This window comes from Haliaeetus albicilla, chromosome W, assembly GCF_947461875.1.
Source record: "Haliaeetus albicilla chromosome W, bHalAlb1.1, whole genome shotgun sequence".
Classification (NCBI taxonomy): domain Eukaryota; kingdom Metazoa; phylum Chordata; class Aves; order Accipitriformes; family Accipitridae; genus Haliaeetus; species Haliaeetus albicilla.
The window spans coordinates 43,007,046-43,034,351 of NC_091515.1; positions in this window are offsets into that span (position 1 = coordinate 43,007,046).

A 27,306-nucleotide genomic window follows, 5' to 3' on the forward strand; every position below is an offset into this window, starting at 1 on the left:
GTGGAAAATAGGCAAAAGAGGGAAAAGCGACAGACAAGGGAAGGGAGAGAGGTGAGTCAAAGTGGGAGAACTAGACACCGAGGAAGAGAGGTAAAAGGGACAGGCGAGGGGGGAAAGAGAGGGAAAAGAGAGAGTTGTGGGATGATAGGGGAAAGGGAGAGGCGAGTGAAACCGGGAAAATTAGACACCGAGGGAACAGAGAGGTAAAAGAGACAAGCAGGGGGAAAGAGGGAAAAGAGGGAGTTGAGGGAAAGCAGGGGAAAGTCACTGGTGAGGGAAAAGAGCGAAGAGATCGTGGAAAATAGGCAAAAGAGGGAAAAGCGACAGGCAAGGGAAAAGAGAGAGGTGAGTCAAAGTGGGAGAACTAGACACCGAGGAAGAGAGGTAAAAGAGACAGGCGAGGGGGGAAAGAGAGGGAAAAGAGACAGTTGTGGGATGATAGGGGAAAGGGAGAGGCGAGTGAAAGCAGGAAAATTAGACACCGAGGGAACAGAGAGGTAAAAGAGACAAGCAGGGGGAAAGAGGGAAAAGAGGGAGTTGAGGGGAAGCAGGGGAAAGTCACTGGTGAGGGAAAAGAGGGAAGAGATCGTGGAAAATAGGCAAAAGAGGGAAAAGTGACAGGCAAGGGAAGGGAGAGGGAAAAGAGAGAGGTGAGTCAAAGTGGGAGAACTAGACACCGAGGAAGAGAGGTAAAAGAGACAGGCGAGAGGGGAAAGACAGGGGAAAGAGAGAGTTGTGGGGTGATAGGGGAAAGGGAGAGGCGAGTGTAAGCAGGAAAATTAGACACCGAGGGAACAGAGAGGTAAAAGAGACAAGCAGGGGGAAAGAGGGAAAAGAGGGAGTTGAGGGAAAGCAGGGGAAAGTCACTGGTGAGGGAAAAGAGGGAAGAGATCGTGGAAAATAGGCAAAAGAGGGAAAAGTGACAGGCAAGGGAAGGGAGAGGGAAAAGAGAGAGGTGAGTCAAAGTGGGAGAACTAGACACCGAGGAAGAGAGGTAAAAGAGACAGGCGAGGGGGGAAAGAGAGGGAAAAGAGAGAGTCTTGGGGTGATAGGGGAAAGGGAGAGGCGAGTGTAAGCGGAAAAAATAGACACCGAGGGAACAGAGAGGTAGAAGAGACAAGCAGGGGGAAAGAGGGAAAAGAGGGAGTTGAGGGAAAGCAGGGGAAAGTCACTGGTGAGGGAAAAGAGGGAAGAGATCGTGGAAAATAGGCAAAAGAGGGAAAAGCGACAGGCAAGTGGAAAGAGAGAGGTGAGTCAAAGTGGGAGAACTAGACACCGAGGAAGAGAGGTAAAAGAGACAGGCGAGGGGGGAGAGAGAGGGAAAAGAGAGAGTTGTGGGATGATAGGGGAAAGGGAGAGGCGAGTGTAAGCAGGAAAATTAGACACCGAGGGAACAGAGAGGTAAAAGAGACAAGCAGGGGGAAAGAGGGAAAAGAGGGAGTTGAGGGGAAGCAGGGGAAAGTCACTGGTGAGGGAAAAGAGCGAAGAGATCGTGGAAAATAGGCAAAAGAGGGAAAAGCGACAGGCAAGGGAAAAGAGAGAGGTGAGTCAAAGTGGGAGAACTAGACACCGAGGAAGAGAGTTAAAAGAGACAGGCGAGGGGGGAAAGAGAGGGAAAAGAGAGAGTTGTGGGATGATAGGGGAAAGGGAGAGGCGAGTGAAAGCGGGAAAATTGGACACCGAGGGAAGAGACAGGTAAAAGAGACAAGCAGGGGGAAAGAGGGAAAAGAGGGAGTTGAGGGAAAGCAGGGGAAAGTCACTGGTGAGGGAAAAGAGGCTAGATATCGTGGAAAATAGGCAAAAGAGGGAAAAGCGACAGGCAAGGGAAGGGAGAGGGGAAACAGAGAGGTGAGTCAAAGTGGGAGAACTAGACACCGAGGAAGAGAGGTAAAAGAGACAGGCGAGGGGGGAAAGAGAGGGAACAGAGATAGTTGTGCGATGATAGGGGAAAGGGAGAGGTGAGTGAACGTGGGAAAATTAGACACCGAGGGAACAGAGAGGTAAAAGAGACAAGCAGGGGGAAAGAGGGAAAAGAGGGAGTTGGGGGAAAGCAGGGGAAAGTCACTGGTGAGGGAAAAGAGGGAAGAGATCGTGGAAAATAGGCAAAAGAGGGAAAAGTGACAGGCAAGGGAAGGGAGAGGGAAAAGAGAGAGGTGAGTCAAAGTGGGAGAACTAGACACCGAGGAAGAGAGGTAAAAGAGACAGGCGAGGGGGGAAAGAGAGGGAACAGAGATAGTTGTGCGATGATAGGGGAAAGGGAGAGGTGAGTGAACGTGGAAAAATTAGACACCGAGGGAACAGAGAGGTAAAAGAGACAAGCAGGGGGAAAGAGGGAAAAGAGGGAGTTGAGGGAAAGCAGGGGAAAGTCACTGGTGAGGGAAAAGAGGGAAGAGATCGTGGAAAATAGGCAAAAGAGGGGAAAGCGACAGGCAAGGGAAGGGAGAGGGGAAAGAGAGAGGTGAGTCAAAGTGGGAGAACTATACACCGAGGAAGAGAGGTAAAAGAGACAGGCGAGGGGGGAAAGAGAGGGAAAAGAGAGAGTTGTGGGATGATAGGGGAAAGGGAGAGGCGAGTGAAAGCGGGAAAATTAGTCACCGAGGGAACAGAGAGGTAAAAGAGACAAGCAGGGGGGAAGAGGGAAAAGAGGGAGTTGAGGGAAAGCAGGGGAAAGTCACTGGTGAGGGAAAAGAGGGAAGAGATCGTGGAAAATAGGCAAAAGAGGGAAAAGCGACAGGCAAGGGAAAAGAGAGAGGTGAGTCAAAGTGGGAGAACTAGACACCGAGGAAGAGAGGTAAAAGAGACAGGCAAGGGGGGAAAGAGAGGGAAAAGAGAGAGTTGTGGGATGATAGGGGAAAGGGAGAGGCGAGTGAAAGCAGGAAAATTAGACACCGAGGGAACAGAGAGGGAAAAGAGACAAGCAGGGGGAAAGAGGGAAAAGAGGGAGTTGAGGGAAAGCAGGGGAAAGTCACTGGTGAGGGAAAAGAGGGAAGAGATCGTGGAAAATAGGCAAAAGAGGGGAAAGCGACAGGCAAGGGAAGGGAGAGGGGAAAGAGAGAGGTGAGTCAAAGTGGGAGAACTATACACCGAGGAAGAGAGGTAAAAGAGACAGGCGAGGGGGGAAAGAGAGGGAAAAGAGAGAGTTGTGGGATGATAGGGGAAAGGGAGAGGCGAGTGAAAGCGGGAAAATTAGACACCGAGGGAACAGAGAGGTAAAAGAGACAAGCAGGGGGAAAGAGGGAAAAGAGGGAGTTGAGGGAAAGCAGGGGAAAGTCACTGGTGAGGGAAAAGAGGGAAGAGATCGTGGAAAATAGGCAAAAGATGGAAAAGCGACAGGCAAGGGAAGGGAGAGGGAAAAGAGCGAGGTGAGTCAAAGTGGGAGAACTAGACACCGAGGAAGAGAGGTAAAAGAGACAGGCGAGGGGGGAAAGAGAGGGGAAAGAGAGAGTTGTGGGATGATAGGGGAAAGGGAGAGGCGAGTGAAAGTGGAAAACTTAGACACCGAGGGAACAGAGAGGTAAAAGAGACAAGCAGGGGGAAAGAGGGAAAAGAGGGAGTTGAGGGAAAGCAGGGGAAAGTCACTGGTGAGGGAAAAGAGGGAAGAGATCGTGGAAAATAGGCAAAAGAGGGAAAAGTGCACAGGCAGGAGAAGACAGAGCTAAAAGAGACAGGCGAGGGGGGAAAGAGAGGGGAAAGAGATAGTTGTGGGATGATAGGGCAAAGGGAGAGCCGAGTGAATGTGGAAAAATTAGACACGGAGGGAACAGAGAGGTTGAAGAGACAAGCAGGGTGAAAGAGGGAAAAGAGGGAGTTGATGGAAAGCAGAGGAAAAGGGACATGCTGGGGGGGGAGAGAGGGAAAAGAGAGAGTTGAGGACAGAGATGGAAAAGAGAGAGGCACATGCAAGTGGAAAAAATTGGACACCGAGGGAAGAGAGGTGAGAGAGACAGGCGGGGGAAATGACGGAAAAGAGACAAGCAAGGGGAAAAGAGGGAAAAGAGGGAGTTGAGGGGAAGCAGGGGAAAGTCACTGGTGAGGGAAAAGAGGCTAGATATCGTGGAAAATAGGCAAAAGAGGGAAAAGCGACAGGCAAGGGAAGGGAGAGGGGAAAGAGAGAGGTGAGTCAAAGTGGGAGAACTAGACACCGAGGAAGAGAGTTAAAAGAGACAGGCGAGGGGGGAAAGAGAGGGAAAAGAGAGAGTTGTGGGATGATAGGGGAAAGGGAGAGGCGAGTGTAAGCTGAAAAATTAGACACCGAGGGAACAGAGAGGTAAAAGAGACAAGCAGGGGGAAAGAGGGAAAAGAGGGAGTTGAGGGAAAGCAGGGGAAAGTCACTGGTGAGGGAAAAGAGGGAAGAGATCGTGGAAAATAGGCAAAGGAGGGAAAAGCGACAGGCAAGTGGAAAGAGAGAGGTAAGTCAAAGTGGGAGAACTAGACACCGAGGAAGAGAGGTAGAAGAGACAGGCGAGGGGGGAGAGAGAGGGAAAAGAGAGAGTTGTGGGATGATAGGGGAAAGGGAGAGGCGAGTGTAAGCAGGAAAATTAGACACCGAGGGAACAGAGAGGTAAAAGAGACAAGCAGGGGGAAAGAGGGAAAAGAGGGAGTTGAGGGAAAGCAGGGGAAAGTCACTGGTGAGGGAAAAGAGCGAAGAGATCGTGGAAAATAGGCAAAAGAGGGAAAAGCGACAGGCAAGGGAAAAGAGAGAGGTGAGCCAAAGTGGGAGAACTAGACACCGAGGAAGAGAGTTAAAAGAGACAGGCGAGGGGGGAAAGAGAGGGAAAAGAGAGAGTTGTGGGATGATAGGGGAAAGGGAGAGGCGAGTGAAAGCGGGAAAATTAGACACCGAGGGAACAGAGAGGTAAAAGAGACAAGCAGGGGGAAAGAGGGAAAAGAGGGAGTTGAGGGGAAGCAGGGGAAAGTCACTGGTGAGGGAAAAGAGGGAAGAGATCGTGGAAAATAGGCAAAAGAGGGAAAAGCGACAGGCGAGGGAAGGGAGAGGGAAAAGAGAGAGGTGAGTCAAAGTGGGAGAACTAGACACCGAGGAAGAGAGGTAAAAGAGACAGGCGAGGGGGGAAAGAGAGGGAAAAGAGAGAGTTGTGGGATGATAGGGGAAAGGGAGAGGCGAGTGAAAACAGGAAAATTAGACACCGAGGGAACAGAGAGGTAAAAGAGACAAGCAGGGGGAAAGAGGGAAAAGAGGGAGTTGAGGGGAAGCAGGGGAAAGTCACTGGTGAGGGAAAAGAGGGAAGAGATCGTGGAAAATAGGCAAAAGAGGGAAAAGTGACAGGCAAGGGAAGGGAGAGGGGAAAGAGAGAGGTGAGTCAAAGTGGGAGAACTAGACACCGAGGAAGAGAGTTAAAAGAGACAGGCGAGGGGGGAAAGAGAGGGAAAAGAGAGAGTTGTGGGATGATAGGGGAAAGGGACAGGTGAGTGAACGTGGAAAAATTAGACACAGAGGGAACAGAGAGGTAAAAGAGACAAGCAGAGGGAAAGAGGGAAAAGAGGGAGTTGAGGGAAAGCAGGGGAAAGTCACTGGTGAGGGAAAAGAGGGAAGAGATCGTGGAAAATAGGCAAAGGAGGGAAAAGCGACAGGCAAGGGAAAAGAGAGAGGTGAGCCAAAGTGGGAGAACTAGACACCGAGGAAGAGAGGTAAAAGAGACAGGCGAGGGGGGAAAGAGAGGGAAAAGAGAGAGTTGTGGGATGATAGGGGAAAGGGAGAGGCGAGTGAAAGCGGGAAAATTAGACACCGAGGGAACAGAGAGGTAAAAGAGACAAGCAGGGGGAAAGAGGGAAAAGAGGGAGTTGAGGGAAAGCAGGGGAAAGTCACTGGTGAGGGAAAAGAGGGAAGAGATCGTGGAAAATAGGCAAAAGAGGGAAAAGCGACAGGCAAGGGAAGGGAGAGGGGAAAGAGAGAGGTGAGTCAAAGTGGGAGAACTAGACACCGAGGAAGAGAGGTAAAAGAGACAGCGAGGGGGGAAAGAGAGGGAAAAGAGAGAGTTGTGGGGTGATAGGGGAAAGGGAGAGGCGAGTGAAAGCGGGAAAATTAGACACCGAGGGAACAGTGAGGTAAAAGAGACAAGCAGGGGGAAAGAGGGAAAAGAGGGAGTTGAGGGAAAGCAGGGGAAAGTCACTGGTGAGGGAAAAGAGGCTAGATATCGTGGAAAATAGGCAAAAGAGGGAAAAGCGACAGGCAAGGGAAGGGAGAGGGAAAAGAGAGAGGTGAGTCAAAGTGGGAGAACTAGACACCGAGGAAGAGAGGTAAAAGAGACAGGCGAGGGGGGGAAGAGAGGGAACAGAGATAGTTGTGCGATGATAGGGGAAAGGGAGAGGTGAGTGAACGTGGAAAAATTAGACACCGAGGGAACAGAGAGGTAAAAGAGACAAGCAGGGGGAAAGAGGGAAAAGAGGGAGTTGAGGGAAAGCAGGGGAAAGTCACTGGTGAGGGAAAAGAGGGAAGAGATCGTGGAAAATAGGCAAAAGAGGGAAAAGCGACAGGCAAGGGAAGGGAGAGGGAAAAGAGAGTGGTGAGTCAAAGTGGGAGAACTAGACACCGAGGAAGAGAGGTAAAAGAGACAGGCGAGGGGGGGAAAGAGAGGGAAAAGAGAGAGTTGTGGGGTGATAGGGGAAAGGGAGAGGCGAGTGAAAGCGGGAAAATTAGACACCGAGGGAACAGAGAGGTAAAAGAGACAAGCAGGGGGAAAGAGGGAAAAGAGGGAGTTGAGGGAAAGCAGGGGAAAGTCACTGGTGAGGGAAAAGAGGCTAGATATCGTGGAAAATAGGCAAAAGAGGGAAAAGCGACAGGCAAGGGAAGGGAGAGAGGTGAGTCAAAGTGGGAGAACTAGACACCGAGGAAGAGAGGTAAAAGAGACAGGCGAGGGGGGGGAAGAGAGGGAAAAGAGAGAGTTGTGGGATGATAGGGGAAAGGGAGAGGCGAGTGAAAGCAGGAAAATTAGACACCGAGGGAACAGAGAGGTAAAAGAGACAAGCAGGGGGAAAGAGGGAAAAGAGGGAGTTGAGGGGAAGCAGGGGAAAGTCACTGGTGAGGGAAAAGAGGGAAGAGATCGTGGAAAATAGGCAAAGGAGGGAAAAGCGACAGGCAAGGGAAAAGAGAGAGGTGAGTCAAAGTGGGAGAACTAGACACCGAGGAAGAGAGGTAAAAGAGACAGGCGATGGGGGGAAAGAGAGGGAAAAGAGAGAGTTGTGGGATGATAGGGGAAAGGGAGAGGCGAGTGAAAGCAGGAAAATTAGACACCGAGGGAACAGAGAGGTAAAAGAGACAAGCAGGGGGGAAGAGGGAAAAGAGGGAGTTGAGGGAAAGCAGGGGAAAGTCACTGGTGAGGGAAAAGAGGGAAGAGATCGTGGAAAATAGGCAAAAGAGGGAAAAGTGACAGGCAAGGGAAGGGAGAGGGAAAAGAGAGTGGTGAGTCAAAGTGGGAGAACTAGACACCGAGGAAGAGAGGTAAAAGAGACAGGCGAGGGGGGGAAAGAGAGGGAAAAGAGAGAGTTGTGGGATGATAGGGGAAAGGGAGAGGCGAGTGTAAGCGGGAAAATTAGACACCGAGGGAACAGAGAGGTAGAAGAGACAAGCAGGGGGAAAGAGGGAAAAGAGGGAGTTGGGGGAAAGCAGGGGAAAGTCACTGGTGAGGGAAAAGAGCGAAGAGATCGTGGAAAAGAGGCAAAAGAGGGAAAAGTGACAGGCAAGGGAAGGGAGAGGGGAAAGAGAGAGGTGAGTCAAAGTGGGAGAACTAGACACCGAGGAAGAGAGTTAAAAGAGACAGGCGAGGGGGGAAAGAGAGGGAAAAGAGAGAGTTGTGGGATGATAGGGGAAAGGGACAGGTGAGTGAACGTGGAAAAATTAGACACCGAGGGAACAGAGAGGTAAAAGAGACAAGCGGGGGAAAGAGGGAAAAGAGGGAGTTGAGGGAAAGCAGGGGAAAGTCACTGGTGAGGGAAAAGAGGGAAGAGATCGTGGAAAATAGGCAAAAGAGGGAAAAGCGACAGGCAAGGGAAAAGAGAGAGGTGAGCCAAAGTGGGAGAACTAGACACCGAGGAAGAGAGGTAAAAGAGACAGGCGAGGGGGGGGAAGAGAGGGAAAAGAGAGAGTTGTGGGATGATAGGGGAAAGGGAGAGGCGAGTGAAACCGGGAAAATTAGACACCGAGGGAACAGAGAGGTAAAAGAGTCAAGCAGGGGGAAAGAGGGAAAAGAGGGACTTGAGGGAAAGCAGGGGAAAGTCACTGGTGAGGGAAAAGAGGGAAGAGATCATGGAAAATAGGCAAAAGAGGGAAAAGCGACAGGCAAGGGAAAAGAGAGAGGTGAGTCAAAGTGGGAGAACTAGACACCGAGGAAGAGAGGTAAAAGAGACAGGCGAGGGGGGAAAGAGAGGGAAAAGAGAGAGTTGTGGGATGATAGGGGAAAGGGAGAGGCGAGTGAAACCGGGAAAATTAGTCACCGAGGGAACAGAGAGGTAAAAGAGACAAGCAGGGGGAAAGAGGGAAAAGAGGGAGTTGAGGGAAAGCAGGGGAATGTCACTGGTGAGGGAAAAGAGGGAAGAGATCGTGGAAAATAGGCAAAAGAGGGAAAAGCGACAGGCAAGGGAAAAGAGAGAGGTGAGCCAAAGTGGGAGAACTAGACACCGAGGAAGAGAGGTAAAAGAGACAGGCGAGGGGGGAAAGAGAGGGAAAAGAGAGAGTTGTGGGATGATAGGGGAAAGGGAGAGGCGAGTGAAAGCAGGAAAATTAGACACCGAGGGAACAGAGAGGTAAAAGAGACAAGCAGGGGGAAAGAGGGAAAAGAGGGAGTTGAGGGGAAGCAGGGGAAAGTCACTGGTGAGGGAAAAGAGGGAAGAGATCGTGGAAAATAGGCAAAAGAGGGAAAAGTGACAGGCAAGGGAAGGGAGAGGGGAAAGAGAGAGGTGAGTCAAAGTGGGAGAACTAGACACCGAGGAAGAGAGTTAAAAGAGACAGGCGAGGGGGGAAAGAGAGGGTGTATTGGGTCTGGCTGAGATGGAGTTAATACTCCCCATGGCAGCCCTCATAGCACTGTGCTCTGCATCAGTAGCTAGAAAGGTGTTGATAGCACACCAGTGTTTTGGCTACAGCTGAGCAATGCTGGCACAGCATCAAGGCTGTCTCTCCAACATTTTTGCCCCCCCCCCAATGGCAGGCTGGGGCAGGGCAAGATCTTGGGAGGGGACATAACCAGGACAGCTGACCTAAACCAACCAAACAGATATTCCATACCATATGACGTCAGCTCAGATATAAAAGCTAAGTAAAGGGAGACGGAAGAGGGGGGGGCATTTTGTCTTCCGGAGCAACCACTACGCGTACTGAAGCCCTGCTTCCCGAGAAGTGGCTAGACATCGCCTGCTGATGGGAAGTAGAGAATAACATCATTTGTTTTTTTTCTTTGCTTTCGCGCGCGCAACCTTTGCTATCACTTTATTAAACTGTCCTTATCTTGACCCACGAGCCTTTTGTTATATTTTCTCCCCCCCGTCCAGCTGAGGAGGGGGAGTGATAGAGCGGCTTTGGTGGGCACCTGGCATCCAACCAGGGTCAACCCACCACAGTCCTTTTTGGCGCCCAACGTGGGGCACGACAACGGCAGTTTTGCATTAAGTGTTCTATAGCTAGTTATTAAGTGGCAAGCTCCTGTGCAGGTCATGGAGCTTGTTAGCTGCTTGCTTATCTCTAGCTTGCTGAGTTTGGGAACATGTTAATGCAAATAATGGCTGCGTGCTTTGTCCTGGCACTGATGGCTTTGTTTTGCTGTGGTAGCTATCTTGTGGGGAGAATGAAGGAACGCGGGAACGTGCTAATACAAATAACGTCTATGTGCTTTGTCCTGGCACTGATGGCTTTCCTGTGTTGTGGGAGCTATCTTGTGGAGGAGATGAGGGAACACATCTCCCTCTCCCTACCAGGCATTGATGTGAATGGTTTTATTATGCAGGCTCCCGAGGTCCTTGTTCACCCTTATGTAAGCTGTTTAATACTAATAATTAATACTGGTGGCATATTATGGGTATTGTGGAATCTGGTCTCGTCCTGGTATAAGAGAAGGCAAGTTTTAGGTGAGGCAATACTTAAATGTGCCCTCAAGCGACCAGTGCCTGGGTGGCAGGGTATATGGAAGGATTTGGGCAGATTCCTAGGACGGTTATCACCTCCCATAATCTGGGATTTTACATCTGAACAGGCAAGTAACCCTGGCAAACTGACGCGCCACCTGATAGAAGGGTGCCTTGCCTATCCCAATGAAAACCAGCAGCTTCTCGCACTGTACTGGGGCCTGGCCTATGCCTACCGAGCCATAGTTCAACACTGTCAGAGGACCATGGTTGAGGCAGGGACCCAGACTGCATCTGAGGACACCATGCTCGAGATAGGGACCCAAACAACAACAACTACAGTAATTGCCCCAGTAGTGAAAAGGAAGCAGTGGACAAGGAGATCAACGGGTCCATACCATCGATTAGTGAGAGAAGAAGAAGAAGAAGAGGAAAGGCTTGATCTAGAAGCTGGTCCTTCGGTAAGGAAATTGGAGGAAGGAGTGAGGGAACTTAAACAGGAAGCGGAAACTACCCGGTCCCTGACGTCCTCAGAACTTCGGGACTTGCGGAAAGATTACAGCCGCCAGCCAGGTGAGCGGATTGCTGCCTGGCTGCTCCGATGCTGGGATAATGGGGCTGATAGTCAGCAACTGGAAGGCAAGGAAGCCCAACAGCTGGGATCCCTCGCTAGAAACCGGGGAATTGAAAGAGGAATTGGAAAAGAGGCAGCAGTTTGCAGTCTCTGGAGCCGGCTTCTCTCAAGTGTGAGGGCAAGATATCCATTCAAGGAAGATCTTGTGAATTCCTCAGAAAAGTGGACTACCGCAGATGAAGGCATCCAGTACCTGAGAGAGTTAGCAGTGGTGGAAGTCATCTACAGTGATCTAGATGATGAGGAAGTCTCCAAAGATCCAGAGGATGTCCTGTGCACACGGGCCATGTGGCGAAAGGTGATTCAAGGTGCCCCAGCATCGTATTCTAACAGCTTGGCAGCAATGTATTGTCCAGATATGGAAACACCAACTGTGGAGAAAGTGTCGTCTTGGCTCCAAAACTTTGAGGAAAATCTCTGTGTTTCCTCATCCCTACAGGACAGTGCCTTGGCTGTTAGGGATGCTCCAAGAAATCAGTCCTCTCCTGCCCCAGTCAGAGGGAAAGGGAGCCTAAGGCGTATGCCACGTGGTACACTCTGGTTCTTCCTGCGTGACCAAGGGGAGGACATGAGGAAGTGGGATGGTGAACCCACCTTTAAGCTGGAAGCCCGTGTGCGTGAACTGAGAGGGAAGACAGCTGTTAAGAAGGGGTCACCCAAGAAGAAGGCTGTCAGCGTAGTTGCTGTAGAGGCCCAAGAAAGCACTCAGCGATCCTCCAGGCATAGAAGAACTGAAACTACCTCCCTTGATTCTGGTGAGGGGACTTCTGGTCTGGTACCGCAAGGATCGGACAGTGAATATTCTGATGAGGAACAGCAATAGAGGGTCCCTGCCTTCGGCCAGGAGGAGGAAAGGGATGACCGGATATACTGGACTGTGTGGATTCGATGGCCTGGCACATCAGACCCACAGAAGTATAAGGCTTTGGTAGACACTGGTGCACAGTGTACACTGATGCCATCAGGATACAGGGGCACGGAACCCATCTGGATCTCTGGAGTGACAGGGGGATGCCAAGAATTGACTATACTGGAGGCTGAAGTGAGCTTGACAGGGGACAAGTGGGAAAAGCACCCCATTGTGACCGGCCCAGAGGCCCCTTGTATCCTTGGCATTGACTACCTCAAGAGAGGGTACTTCAAGGACCCAAAGGGGTACCGATGGGCTTTTGGTGTAGCCACTGTAAATGCAGAGAAGATCAAACAGCTATCTACTCTGCCTGGCCTCTCGGAAGATCCCTTCATTGTGGGATTGTTGCAAGTTGAAGAACAACAGGTGCCAATCGCTACCAGGACGGTGCACCGTCGGCAATATCGGACAAACCGAGACTCCCTGGCTCCCATCCATGAGCTGATTCATCACCTAGAGAGCCAAGGAGTCATCAGCAAGACTCATTCACCTTTTAATAGTCCTATATGGCCAGTGCAAAAGTCTGATGGAGGGTGGAGGTTAACAGTAGATTATCGCGGCCTGAATGAAGTGACACCGCCACTGAGTGCTGCTGTACCAGACATGTTAGAGCTCCAATATGAACTGGCATCAAAGGCAGCCACGTGGTATGCTACAATTGATATTGCCAATGCATTTTTCTCCATTCCTTTGGCAGCAGAGTGCAGGCCACAGTTTGCTTTCACATGGAGAGGCGTCCAATACACCTGGAATCGACTGCCCCAGGGGTGGAAGCACAGTCCTACCATTTGTCATGGATTAATCCAAACAGCACTGGAACAAGGCGAAGCCCCTGAACATTTACAATACATAGATGACATCATCGTGTGGGGCAATAAGGCAGAAGAAGTGTTTGAGAAGGGGAAAAGAATAATTCAGATTCTTCTGAAAGCTGGTTTCGCCATAAAGAAAAGCAAGGTCAAGGGACCTGCACAGGAGATTCAGTTCTTGGGAATAAAATGGCAGGATGGACGCCGTCATGTCCCTATGGATGTGGTTAACAAGATAGCATCTATGTCTCCACCAGCTAACAAGAAAGAAACACAAGCTTTCCTAGGCCTTGTGGGGTTCTGGAGAATGCATATTCCAGGTTACAGTCAGCTTGTGAGCCCTCTCTATCGAGTAACGCGGAAAAAGAACTATTTTGAATGGGGCCCTGAACAACAACAAGCCTTTGAGCATATCAGACAAGAAATAGCTCGTGCAGTAGCTCTTGGGCCTGTCCAGACAGGACCAGATGTGCAAAATATACTCTACACTGCAGCTGGGGATCATGGTCTCACCTGGAGCCTGTGGCAGAAAACACCAGGAGAAACCCGAGGTCGACCATTAGGGTTTTGGAGCCGGGGGTACCGAGGATCAGAAGCCCACTACACCCCGACTGAAAAAGAGATACTAGCAGCATATGAGGGGGTTCGAGCCGCTTCAGAAGTTGTTGGTACAGAAGCATATCTCCTCTTGGCACCACGATTGCCCGTGCTACACTGGATGTTCAAAGGAAACATCCCCTCTACACATCATGCAACCAGCGCTACATGGAGTAAGTGGATAGCATTGATCACGCAACGGGCTCGACTGGGGAAATCTAACCGCCCAGGAATTCTGGAAGAGATCATGGACTGGCCAGAAGGCAGAGATTTTGGAGCATCACCTGAGGAGGTGGCTCGTGCCCAAGAGGCACCACCATATAATGAGTTACCAGAAGACGAAAGGTGTTATGCTTTGTTTACTGATGGATCCTGTCGTGTGGTAGGGAACCATCGGAAGTGGAAAGCTGCTGTGTGGAGTCCCACACGCCAAGTCGTTGAGGCCACTGAAGGAGAAGGCGAGTCAAGTCAGTTTGCAGAAGTGAAAGCCATCCAACTAGCCCTAAACATTGCTGAACGAGAAAAATGGCCGGTACTCTACCTCTATACTGACTCCTGGATGGTGGCTAATGCCCTATGGGGGTGGCTACAGCAGTGGAAGAAGACCAATTGGCAACGCAGGGGTAAACCCATCTGGGCAGCAGCATTGTGGCAGGACATTGCTGCCCGTGTAGAACACATAACTCTAAGGGTACGTCATGTAGATGCTCACGTGCCCAAAAGCCGTGCCACTGAAGAACATCGAAATAATGAACAGGTAGACAAGGCTGCCAAAATAGAAATAGCTCAGGTGGACCTGGACTGGGAGCGTAAAGGTGAGCTATTTGTAGCTCGATGGGCCCATGAGACATCGGGACATCTAGGGAGAGATGCAACATATAGGTGGGCTCGTGATCGAGGGGTGGACCTGACCATGGAGGCCATTACGCAGGTCACTCATGAATGTGAAACATGTGCTGCAATCAAACGAGCTACCAGAGTAAAGTCTCCCTGGAACAGAGGGCGGTGGCTGGGTTTTCGATATGGCGAGGCCTGGCAAATTGACTACATTGGACCACTGCCGCGAACACGCCAAGGCAAGCGCTACATACTCACCATGGTGGAAGCAACTACTGGTTGGCTAGAAACATATCCTGTAAACCATGCCACTGCCCGAAACACCATCTTAGGCCTTGAAAGGCAAATTTTATGGCGACACGGTACCCCAGAAAGAATTGAATCAGACAATGGGACTCATTTCCGAAATAACCTCATAAGCTCCTGGGCAAAGAAACATGGCATTGAGTGGGTGTACCACATACCCTATCACCCGCAAGCATCTGGGAAAATTGAGAGATATAATGGACTGTTGAAGACTATGCTGAGAGCGCTAGGCAATGGGACATGGAAGCATTGGGATACAAATTTAGCAGAAGCCACTTGGCTAGTTAACACCAGAGGATCTGCTAACCGTCCTGGTCCTGCCCAAACAAAACCCCTACATACTGTGGGAGGAGATAAGGTCCCCGTAGTGCACATGGGGAAGTGGCTGGGGAAGGCAGTGTGGATTGCACCTCCCATGGGAAAAGGCAAACCCATTCGTGGGATTGTCTTTGCTCAGGGACCTGGGTGTACTTGGTGGGTAATGCGGAAGGATGGGGAGACCCAGTGTGTGCCTCAAGGACATTTAACCTTGGGGGAAAAATAATCTGTGATGTGAGTTGTATGTTATAGGAAGTAATGTAGCAGGAATGACCTGAACTGCAGAAGAGTGAACTTCGCAAGGAACCAGACAAGTGCATCAGTGACCCAAACCAAGCTGGTGTTGGGGCCCAACGATCGAACATACTGCTTCTCCTGTCCTGACCACTCATCTTGATGGATGGGGCTCAAGTCATAACCTGTATGTGAACATCAGGAAGAGTGGAAGAAGCCCATGGAATATCTATCTCTTAAAGGACAGGGGATAGTAATTAATAAGAATGTATAAATCCGTACGTTGGGTATAAAAGTGGTTTAAGTATGTAGTCTCAGTTGTAAGTGTTGGTGAGAAAGGGTTTCAGTAATGAGAATTAAATACAATAGTATGGTTAGAAGATATCTGTATTAAGTTATGTGGAACCTGAGCAGGACGCAAATGGTATGGAATAAGGGGTGGAGATTGTATTGGGTCTGGCTGAGATGGAGTTAATACTCCCCATGGCAGCCCTCATAGCACTGTGCTCTGCATCAGTAGCTAGAAAGGTGTTGATAGCACACCAGTGTTTTGGCTACAGCTGAGCAATGCTGGCACAGCATCAAGGCTGTCTCTCCAACATTTTTGCCCCCCCCCCAATGGCAGGCTGGGGCAGGGCAAGATCTTGGGAGGGGACATAACCAGGACAGCTGACCTAAACCAACCAAACAGATATTCCATACCATATGACGTCAGCTCAGATATAAAAGCTAAGTAAAGGGAGACGGAAGAGGGGGGGGCATTTTGTCTTCCGGAGCAACCACTACGCGTACTGAAGCCCTGCTTCCCGAGAAGTGGCTAGACATCGCCTGCTGATGGGAAGTAGAGAATAACATCATTTGTTTTTTTTCTTTGCTTTCGCGCGCGCAACCTTTGCTATCACTTTATTAAACTGTCCTTATCTTGACCCACGAGCCTTTTGTTATATTTTCTCCCCCCCGTCCAGCTGAGGAGGGGGAGTGATAGAGCGGCTTTGGTGGGCACCTGGCATCCAACCAGGGTCAACCCACCACAGAGGGAAAAGAGAGAGTTGTGGGATGATAGGGGAAAGGGACAGGTGAGTGAACGTGGAAAAATTAGACACAGAGGGAACAGAGAGGTAAAAGAGACAAGCAGGGGGAAAGAGGGAAAAGAGGGAGTTGAGGGAAAGCAGGGGAAAGTCACTGGTGAGGGAAAAGAGGGAAGAGATCGTGGAAAATAGGCAAAGGAGGGAAAAGCGACAGGCAAGGGAAAAGAGAGAGGTGAGCCAAAGTGGGAGAACTAGACACCGAGGAAGAGAGGTAAAAGAGACAGGCGAGGGGGGAAAGAGAGGGAAAAGAGAGAGTTGTGGGATGATAGGGGAAAGGGAGAGGCGAGTGAAACCGGGAAAATTAGTCACCGAGGGAACAGAGAGGTAAAAGAGACAAGCAGGGGGAAAGAGGGAAAAGAGGGAGTTGAGGGAAAGCAGGGGAAAGTCACTGGTGAGGGAAAAGAGCGAAGAGATCGTGTAAAATAGGCAAAAGAGGGAAAAGCGACAGGCAAGGGAAAAGAGAGAGGTGAGTCAAAGTGGGAGAACTAGACACCGAGGAAGAGAGTTAAAAGAGACAGGCGAGGGGGGAAAGAGAGGGAAAAGAGAGAGTTGTGGGATGATAGGGGAAAGGGAGAGGCGAGTGAAAGCAGGAAAATTAGACACCGAGGGAACAGAGAGGTAAAAGAGACAAGCAGGGGGAAAGAGGGAAAAGAGGGAGTTGAGGGGAAGCAGGGGAAAGTCACTGGTGAGGGAAAAGAGGGAAGAGATCGTGGAAAATAGGCAAAAGAGGGGAAAGTGACAGGCAAGGGAAGGGAGAGGGAAAAGAGAGAGGTGAGTCAAAGTGGGAGAACTAGACACCGAGGAAGAGAGGTAAAAGAGACAGGCGAGGGGGGAAAGAGAGGGAAAAGAGAGAGTTGTGGGATGATAGGGGAAAGGGACAGGTGAGTGAACGTGGAAAAATTAGACACCGAGGGAACAGAGAGGTAAAAGAGACAAGCGGGGGAAAGAGGGAAAAGAGGGAGTTGAGGGAAAGCAGGGGAAAGTCACTGGTGAGGGAAAAGAGGGAAGAGATCGTGGAAAATAGGCAAAAGAGGGGAAAGCGACAGGCAAGGGAAGGGAGAGGGGAAACAGAGAGGTGAGTCAAAGTGGGAGAACTAGACACCGAGGAAGAGAGGTAAAAGAGACAGGCGAGGGGGGAGAGAGAGGGAAATAGAGAGTTGTGGGATGATAGGGGAAAGGGAGAGGCGAGTGAAAGCGGGAAAATTACACACCGACGGAACAGAGAGGTAAAAGAGACAAGCAGGGGGAAAGAGGGAAAAGAGGGAGTTGAGGGGAAGCAGGGGAAAGTCACTGGTGAGGGAAAAGAGGGAAGAGATCGTGGAAAATAGGCAAAAGAGGGGAAAGCGACAGGCGAGGGAAGGGAGAGGGGAAAGAGAGAGGTGAGTCAAAGTGGGAGAACTAGACACCGAGGAAGAGAGGTAAAAGAGACAGGCGAGGGGGGAAAGAGAGGGAAAAGAGAGAGTTGTGGGGTGATAGGGGAAAGGGAGAGGCGAGTGTGAGCAGGAAAATTAGACACCGAGGGAACAGAGAGGTAAAAGAGACAAGCAGGGGGGAAGAGGGAAAAGAGGGAGTTGAGGGAAAGCAGGGGAAAGTCACTGGTGAGGGAAAAGAGGGAAGAGATCGTGGAAAATAGGCAAAAGAGGGAAAAGTGACAGGCAAGGGAAGGGAGAGGGAAAAGAGAGTGGTGAGTCAAAGTGGGAGAACTAGACACCGAGGAAGAGAGGTAAAAGAGACAGGCGATGGGGGGAAAGAGAGGGAAAAGAGAGAGTTGTGGGATGATAGGGGAAAGGGAGAGGCGAGTGTAAGCGGGAAAATTAGACACCGAGGGAACAGAGAGGTAGAAGAGACAAGCAGGGGGAAAGAGGGAAAAGAGGGAGTTGGGGGAAAGCAGGGGAAAGTCACTGGTGAGGGAAAAGAGGGAAGAGATCGTGGAAAATAGGCAAAGGAGGGAAAAGCGACAGGCAAGTGGAAAGAGAGAGGTAAGTCAAAGTGGGAGAACTAGACACCGAGGAAGAGAGGTAGAAGAGACAGGCGAGGGGGGAGAGAGAGGGAAAAGAGAGAGTTGTGGGATGATAGGGGAAAGGGAGAGGCGAGTGTAAGCAGGAAAATTAGACACCGAGGGAACAGAGAGGTAAAAGAGACAAGCAGGGGGAAAGAGGGAAAAGAGGGAGTTGAGGGAAAGCAGGGGAAAGTCACTGGTGAGGGAAAAGAGCGAAGAGATCGTGGAAAATAGGCAAAAGAGGGAAAAGCGACAGGCAAGGGAAAAGAGAGAGGTGAGCCAAAGTGGGAGAACTAGACACCGAGGAAGAGAGTTAAAAGAGACAGGCGAGGGGGGAAAGAGAGGGAAAAGAGAGAGTTGTGGGATGATAGGGGAAAGGGAGAGGCGAGTGAAAGCGGGAAAATTAGACACCGAGGGAAGAGAGAGGTAAAAGAGACAAGCAGGGGGAAAGAGGGAAAAGAGGGAGTTGAGGGAAAGCAGGGGAATGTCACTGGTGAGGGAAAAGAGGGAAGAGATCGTGGAAAATAGGCAAAAGAGGGAAAAGCGACAGGCAAGGGAAAAGAGAGAGGTGAGCCAAAGTGGGAGAACTAGACACCGAGGAAGAGAGGTAAAAGAGACAGGCGAGGGGGGAAAGAGAGGGAAAAGAGAGAGTTGTGGGATGATAGGGGAAAGGGAGAGGCGAGTGAAAGCGGGAAAATTAGACACCGAGGGAACAGAGAGGTAAAAGAGACAAGCAGGGGGAAAGAGGGAAAAGAGGGAGTTGAGGGGAAGCAGGGGAAAGTCACTGGTGAGGGAAAAGAGGGAAGAGATCGTGGAAAATAGGCAAAAGAGGGAAAAGCGACAGGCGAGGGAAGGGAGAGGGAAAAGAGAGAGGTGAGTCAAAGTGGGAGAACTAGACACCGAGGAAGAGAGGTAAAAGAGACAGGCGAGGGGGGAAAGAGAGGGAAAAGAGAGAGTTGTGGGATGATAGGGGAAAGGGAGAGGCGAGTGAAAGCAGGAAAATTAGACACCGAGGGAACAGAGAGGTAAAAGAGACAAGCAGGGGGAAAGAGGGAAAAGAGGGAGTTGAGGGAAAGCAGGGGAAAGTCACTGGTGAGGGAAAAGAGGGAAGAGATCGTGGAAAATAGGCAAAAGAGGGAAAAGTGACAGGCAAGGGAAGGGAGAGGGGAAAGAGAGAGGTGAGTCAAAGTGGGAGAACTAGACACCGAGGAAGAGAGTTAAAAGAGACAGGCGAGGGGGGAAAGAGAGGGAACAGAGAGAGTTGTGGGATGATAGGGGAAAGGGACAGGTGAGTGAACGTGGAAAAATTAGACACAGAGGGAACAGAGAGGTAAAAGAGACAAGCAGGGGGAAAGAGGGAAAAGAGGGAGTTGAGGGAAAGCAGGGGAAAGTCACTGGTGAGGGAAAAGAGGGAAGAGATCGTGGAAAATAGGCAAAGGAGGGAAAAGCGACAGGCAAGGGAAAAGAGAGAGGTGAGCCAAAGTGGGAGAACTAGACACCGAGGAAGAGAGGTAAAAGAGACAGGCGAGGGGGGAAAGAGAGGGAAAAGAGAGAGTTGTGGGATGATAGGGGAAAGGGAGAGGCGAGTGAAAGCGGGAAAATTAGACACCGAGGGAACAGAGAGGTAAAAGAGACAAGCAGGGGGAAAGAGGGAAAAGAGGGAGTTGAGGGAAAGCAGGGGAAAGTCACTGGTGAGGGAAAAGAGGGAAGAGATCGTGGAAAATAGGCAAAAGAGGGAAAAGCGACAGGCAAGGGAAGGGAGAGGGGAAAGAGAGAGGTGAGTCCAAGTGGGAGAACTAGACACCGAGGAAGAGAGGTAAAAGAGACAGCGAGGGGGGAAAGAGAGGGAAAAGAGAGAGTTGTGGGGTGATAGGGGAAAGGGAGAGGCGAGTGAAAGCGGGAAAATTAGACACCGAGGGAACAGTGAGGTAAAAGAGACAAGCAGGGGGAAAGAGGGAAAAGAGGGAGTTGAGGGAAAGCAGGGGAAAGTCACTGGTGAGGGAAAAGAGGCTAGATATCGTGGAAAATAGGCAAAAGAGGGAAAAGCGACAGGCAAGGGAAGGGAGAGGGAAAAGAGAGAGGTGAGTCAAAGTGGGAGAACTAGACACCGAGGAAGAGAGGTAAAAGAGACAGGCGAGGGGGGAAAGAGAGGGAACAGAGATAGTTGTGCGATGATAGGGGAAAGGGAGAGGTGAGTGAACGTGGAAAAATTAGACACCGAGGGAACAGAGAGGTAAAAGAGACAAGCAGGGGGAAAGAGGGAAAAGAGGGAGTTGAGGGAAAGCAGGGGAAAGTCACTGGTGAGGGAAAAGAGGGAAGAGATCGTGGAAAATAGGCAAAAGAGGGAAAAGCGACAGGCAAGGGAAGGGAGAGGGAAAAGAGAGTGGTGAGTCAAAGTGGGAGAACTAGACACCGAGGAAGAGAGGTAAAAGAGACAGGCGAGGGGGGGAAAGAGAGGGAAAAGAGAGAGTTGTGGGGTGATAGGGGAAAGGGAGAGGCGAGTGAAAGCGGGAAAATTAGACACCGAGGGAACAGAGAGGTAAAAGAGACAAGCAGGGGGAAAGAGGGAAAAGAGGGAGTTGAGGGAAAGCAGGGGAAAGTCACTGGTGAGGGAAAAGAGGCTAGATATCGTGGAAAATAGGCAAAAGAGGGAAAAGCGACAGGCAAGGGAAGGGAGAGAGGTGAGTCAAAGTGGGAGAACTAGACACCGAGGAAGAGAGGTAAAAGAGACAGGCGAGGGGGGAAAGAGAGGGAAAAGAGAGAGTTGTGGGATGATAGGGGAAAGGGAGAGGCGAGTGAAAGCGGGAAAATTAGACACCGAGGGAACAGAGAGGTAAAAGAGACAAGCAGGGGGAAAGAGGGAAAAGAGGGAGTTGAGGGAAAGCAGGGGAAAGTCACTGGTGAGGGAAAAGAGCGAAGAGATCGTGTAAAATAGGCAAAAGAGGGAAAAGCGACAGGCAAGGGAAAAGAGAGAGGTGAGTCAAAGTGGGAGAACTAGACACCGAGGAAGAGAGTTAAAAGAGACAGGCGAGGGGGGAAAGAGAGGGAAAAGAGAGAGTTGTGGGATGATAGGGGAAAGGGAGAGGCGAGTGAAAGCAGGAAAATTAGACACCGAGGGAACAGAGAGGTAAAAGAGACAAGCAGGGGGAAAGAGGGAAAAGAGGGAGTTGAGGGGAAGCAGGGGAAAGTCACTGGTGAGGGAAAAGAGGGAAGAGATCGTGGAAAATAGGCAAAGGAGGGAAAAGCGACAGGCAAGGGAAAAGAGAGAGGTGAGTCAAAGTGGGAGAACTAGACACCGAGGAAGAGAGGTAAAAGAGACAGGCGATGGGGGGAAAGAGAGGGAAAAGAGAGAGTTGTGGGATGATAGGGGAAAGGGAGAGGCGAGTGAAAGCAGGAAAATTAGACACCGAGGGAACAGAGAGGTAAAAGAGACAAGCAGGGGGAAAGAGGGAAAAGAGGGAGTTGAGGGGAAGCAGGGGAAAGTCACTGGTGAGGGAAAAGAGGCTAGATATCGTGGAAAATAGGCAAAAGAGGGAAAAGCGACAGGCAAGGGAAGGGAGAGGGAAAAGAGAGAGGTGAGTCAAAGTGGGAGAACTAGACACCGAGGAAGAGAGTTAAAAGAGACAGGCGAGGGGGGAAAGAGAGGGAAAAGAGAGAGTTGTGGGATGATAGGGGAAAGGGACAGGTGAGTGAAAGCGGGAAAATTACACACCGACGGAACAGAGAGGTAAAAGAGACAAGCAGGGGGAAAGAGGGAAAAGAGGGAGTTGAGGGGAAGCAGGGGAAAGTCACTGGTGAGGGAAAAGAGGGAAGAGATCGTGGAAAATAGGCAAAAGAGGGGAAAGCGACAGGCAAGGGAAGGGAGAGGGGAAACAGAGAGGTGAGTCAAAGTGGGAGAACTAGACACCGAGGAAGAGAGGTAAAAGAGACAGGCGAGGGGGGGAAAGAGAGGGAAAAGAGAGAGTTGTGGGATGATAGGGGAAAGGGAGAGGCGAGTGTAAGCGGGAAAATTAGACACCGAGGGAACAGAGAGGTAGAAGAGACAAGCAGGGGGAAAGAGGGAAAAGAGGGAGTTGGGGGAAAGCAGGGGAAAGTCACTGGTGAGGGAAAAGAGCGAAGAGATCGTGGAAAAGAGGCAAAAGAGGGAAAAGTGACAGGCAAGGGAAGGGAGAGGGAAAAGAGAGAGGTGAGTCAAAGTGGGAGAACTAGACACCGAGGAAGAGAGGTAAAAGAGACAGGCGAGGGGGGAAAGAGAGGGAAAAGAGAGAGTTGTGGGATGATAGGGGAAAGGGAGAGGCGAGTGAAAGCGGGAAAATTAGACACCGAGGGAACAGAGAGGTAAAAGAGACAAGCAGGGGGAAAGAGGGAAAAGAGGGAGTTGAGGGGAAGCAGGGGAAAGTCACTGGTGAGGGAAAAGAGGGAAGAGATCGTGGAAAATAGGCAAAAGAGGGAAAAGCGACAGGCGAGGGAAGGGAGAGGGAAAAGAGAGAGGTGAGTCAAAGTGGGAGAACTAGACACCGAGGAAGAGAGGTAAAAGAGACAGGCGAGGGGGGAAAGAGAGGGAAAAGAGAGAGTTGTGGGATGATAGGGGAAAGGGAGAGGCGAGTGTAAGCGGGAAAATTAGACACCGAGGGAACAGAGAGGTAAAAGAGACAAGCAGGGGGAAAGAGGGAAAAGAGGGAGTTGAGGGGAAGCAGGGGAAAGTCACTGGTGAGGGAAAAGAGGGAAGAGATCGTGGAAAATAGGCAAAAGAGGGAAAAGTGACAGGCAAGGGAAGGGAGAGGGGAAAGAGAGAGGTGAGTCAAAGTGGGAGAACTAGACACCGAGGAAGAGAGTTAAAAGAGACAGGCGAGGGGGGAAAGAGAGGGAAAAGAGAGAGTTGTGGGATGATAGGGGAAAGGGACAGGTGAGTGAACGTGGAAAAATTAGACACAGAGGGAACAGAGAGGTAAAAGAGACAAGCAGGGGGAAAGAGGGAAAAGAGGGAGTTGAGGGAAAGCAGGGGAAAGTCACTGGTGAGGGAAAAGAGGGAAGAGATCGTGGAAAATAGGCAAAGGAGGGAAAAGCGACAGGCAAGGGAAAAGAGAGAGGTGAGCCAAAGTGGGAGAACTAGACACCGAGGAAGAGAGGTAAAAGAGACAGGCGAGGGGGGAAAGAGAGGGAAAAGAGAGAGTTGTGGGATGATAGGGGAAAGGGAGAGGCGAGTGAAAGCGGGAAAATTAGACACCGAGGGAACAGAGAGGTAAAAGAGACAAGCAGGGGGAAAGAGGGAAAAGAGGGAGTTGAGGGAAAGCAGGGGAAAGTCACTGGTGAGGGAAAAGAGGGAAGAGATCGTGGAAAATAGGCAAAAGAGGGAAAAGCGACAGGCAAGGGAAGGGAGAGGGGAAAGAGAGAGGTGAGTCCAAGTGGGAGAACTAGACACCGAGGAAGAGAGGTAAAAGAGACAGCGAGGGGGGAAAGAGAGGGAAAAGAGAGAGTTGTGGGGTGATAGGGGAAAGGGAGAGGCGAGTGAAAGCGGGAAAATTAGACACCGAGGGAACAGTGAGGTAAAAGAGACAAGCAGGGGGAAAGAGGGAAAAGAGGGAGTTGAGGGAAAGCAGGGGAAAGTCACTGGTGAGGGAAAAGAGGCTAGATATCGTGGAAAATAGGCAAAAGAGGGAAAAGCGACAGGCAAGGGAAGGGAGAGGGAAAAGAGAGAGGTGAGTCAAAGTGGGAGAACTAGACACCGAGGAAGAGAGGTAAAAGAGACAGGCGAGGGGGGAAAGAGAGGGAACAGAGATAGTTGTGCGATGATAGGGGAAAGGGAGAGGTGAGTGAACGTGGAAAAATTAGACACCGAGGGAACAGAGAGGTAAAAGAGACAAGCAGGGGGAAAGAGGGAAAAGAGGGAGTTGAGGGAAAGCAGGGGAAAGTCACTGGTGAGGGAAAAGAGGGAAGAGATCGTGGAAAATAGGCAAAAGAGGGAAAAGCGACAGGCAAGGGAAGGGAGAGGGAAAAGAGAGTGGTGAGTCAAAGTGGGAGAACTAGACACCGAGGAAGAGAGGTAAAAGAGACAGGCGAGGGGGGGGAAGAGAGGGAAAAGAGAGAGTTGTGGGGTGATAGGGGAAAGGGAGAGGCGAGTGAAAGCGGGAAAATTAGACACCGAGGGAACAGAGAGGTAAAAGAGACAAGCAGGGGGAAAGAGGGAAAAGAGGGAGTTGAGGGAAAGCAGGGGAAAGTCACTGGTGAGGGAAAAGAGGCTAGATATCGTGGAAAATAGGCAAAAGAGGGAAAAGCGACAGGCAAGGGAAGGGAGAGAGGTGAGTCAAAGTGGGAGAACTAGACACCGAGGAAGAGAGGTAAAAGAGACAGGCGAGGGGGGAAAGAGAGGGAAAAGAGAGAGTTGTGGGATGATAGGGGAAAGGGAGAGGCGAGTGAAACCGGGAAAATTAGACACCGAGGGAACAGAGAGGTAAAAGAGACAAGCAGGGGGAAAGAGGGAAAAGAGGGAGTTGAGGGAAAGCAGGGGAAAGTCACTGGTGAGGGAAAAGAGCGAAGAGATCGTGTAAAATAGGCAAAAGAGGGAAAAGCGACAGGCAAGGGAAAAGAGAGAGGTGAGTCAAAGTGGGAGAACTAGACACCGAGGAAGAGAGTTAAAAGAGACAGGCGAGGGGGGAAAGAGAGGGAAAAGAGAGAGTTGTGGGATGATAGGGGAAAGGGAGAGGCGAGTGAAAGCAGGAAAATTAGACACCGAGGGAACAGAGAGGTAAAAGAGACAAGCAGGGGGAAAGAGGGAAAAGAGGGAGTTGAGGGGAAGCAGGGGAAAGTCACTGGTGAGGGAAAAGAGGGAAGAGATCGTGGAAAATAGGCAAAGGAGGGAAAAGCGACAGGCAAGGGAAAAGAGAGAGGTGAGTCAAAGTGGGAGAACTAGACACCGAGGAAGAGAGGTAAAAGAGACAGGCGATGGGGGGAAAGAGAGGGAAAAGAGAGAGTTGTGGGATGATAGGGGAAAGGGAGAGGCGAGTGAAAGCAGGAAAATTAGACACCGAGGGAACAGAGAGGTAAAAGAGACAAGCAGGGGGAAAGAGGGAAAAGAGGGAGTTGAGGGGAAGCAGGGGAAAGTCACTGGTGAGGGAAAAGAGGCTAGATATCGTGGAAAATAGGCAAAAGAGGGAAAAGCGACAGGCAAGGGAAGGGAGAGGGAAAAGAGAGAGGTGAGTCAAAGTGGGAGAACTAGACACCGAGGAAGAGAGTTAAAAGAGACAGGCGAGGGGGGAAAGAGAGGGAAAAGAGAGAGTTGTGGGATGATAGGGGAAAGGGAGAGGCGAGTGTAAGCGGGAAAATTAGACACCGAGGGAACAGAGAGGTAGAAGAGACAAGCAGGGGGAAAGAGGGAAAAGAGGGAGTTGAGGGGAAGCAGGGGAAAGTCACTGGTGAGGGAAAAGAGGGAAGAGATCGTGGAAAATAGGCAAAAGAGGGGAAAGCGACAGGCAAGGGAAGGGAGAGGGGAAAGAGAGAGGTGAGTCAAAGTGGGAGAACTAGACACCGAGGAAGAGAGGTAAAAGAGACAGGCGAGGGGGGAGAGAGAGGGAAAAGAGAGAGTTGTGGGGTGATAGGGGAAAGGGAGAGGCGAGTGTGAGCAGGAAAATTAGACACCGAGGGAACAGAGAGGTAAAAGAGACAAGCAGGGGGAAAGAGGGAAAAGAGGGAGTTGAGGGGAAGCAGGGGAAAGTCACTGGTGAGGGAAAAGAGGGAAGAGATCGTGGAAAATAGGCAAAGGAGGGAAAAGCGACAGGCAAGGGAAAAGAGAGAGGTGAGTCAAAGTGGGAGAACTAGACACCGAGGAAGAGAGTTAAAAGAGACAGGCGAGGGGGGAAAGAGAGGGAAAAGAGAGAGTTGTGGGATGATAGGGGAAAGGGAGAGGCGAGTGAAAGCAGGAAAATTAGACACCGAGGGAACAGAGAGGTAAAAGAGACAAGCAGGGGGAAAGAGGGAAAAGAGGGAGTTGAGGGGAAGCAGGGGAAAGTCACTGGTGAGGGAAAAGAGGGAAGAGATCGTGGAAAATAGGCAAAGGAGGGAAAAGCGACAGGCAAGGGAAAAGAGAGAGGTGAGTCAAAGTGGGAGAACTAGACACCGAGGAAGAGAGGTAAAAGAGACAGGCGATGGGGGGAAAGAGAGGGAAAAGAGAGAGTTGTGGGATGATAGGGGAAAGGGAGAGGCGAGTGAAAGCAGGAAAATTAGACACCGAGGGAACAGAGAGGTAAAAGAGACAAGCAGGGGGAAAGAGGGAAAAGAGGGAGTTGAGGGGAAGCAGGGGAAAGTCACTGGTGAGGGAAAAGAGGCTAGATATCGTGGAAAATAGGCAAAAGAGGGAAAAGCGACAGGCAAGGGAAGGGAGAGGGAAAAGAGAGAGGTGAGTCAAAGTGGGAGAACTAGACACCGAGGAAGAGAGTTAAAAGAGACAGGCGAGGGGGGAAAGAGAGGGAAAAGAGAGAGTTGTGGGATGATAGGGGAAAGGGAGAGGCGAGTGTAAGCGGGAAAATTAGACACCGAGGGAACAGAGAGGTAGAAGAGACAAGCAGGGGGAAAGAGGGAAAAGAGGGAGTTGAGGGGAAGCAGGGGAAAGTCACTGGTGAGGGAAAAGAGGGAAGAGATCGTGGAAAATAGGCAAAAGAGGGGAAAGCGACAGGCAAGGGAAGGGAGAGGGGAAACAGAGAGGTGAGTCAAAGTGGGAGAACTAGACACCGAGGAAGAGAGGTAAAAGAGACAGGCGAGGGGGGAGAGAGAGGGAAAAGAGAGAGTTGTGGGGTGATAGGGGAAAGGGAGAGGCGAGTGTGAGCAGGAAAATTAGACACCGAGGGAACAGAGAGGTAAAAGAGACAAGCAGGGGGGAAGAGGGAAAAGAGGGAGTTGAGGGAAAGCAGGGGAAAGTCACTGGTGAGGGAAAAGAGGGAAGAGATCGTGGAAAATAGGCAAAAGAGGGAAAAGTGACAGGCAAGGGAAGGGAGAGGGAAAAGAGAGTGGTGAGTCAAAGTGGGAGAACTAGACACCGAGGAAGAGAGGTAAAAGAGACAGGCGAGGGGGGGAAAGAGAGGGAAAAGAGAGAGTTGTGGGATGATAGGGGAAAGGGAGAGGCGAGTGTAAGCGGGAAAATTAGACACCGAGGGAACAGAGAGGTAGAAGAGACAAGCAGGGGGAAAGAGGGAAAAGAGGGAGTTGGGGGAAAGCAGGGGAAAGTCACTGGTGAGGGAAAAGAGCGAAGAGATCGTGGAAAAGAGGCAAAAGAGGAAAAAGTGACAGGCAAGGGAAGGGAGAGGGAAAAGAGAGAGGTGAGTCAAAGTGGGAGAACTAGACACCGAGGAAGAGAGTTAAAAGAGACAGGCGAGGGGGGAAAGAGAGGGAAAAGAGAGAGTTGTGGGATGATAGGGGAAAGGGACAGGTGAGTGAACGTGGAAAAATTAGACACCGAGGGAACAGAGAGGTAAAAGAGACAAGCGGGGGAAAGAGGGAAAAGAGGGAGTTGA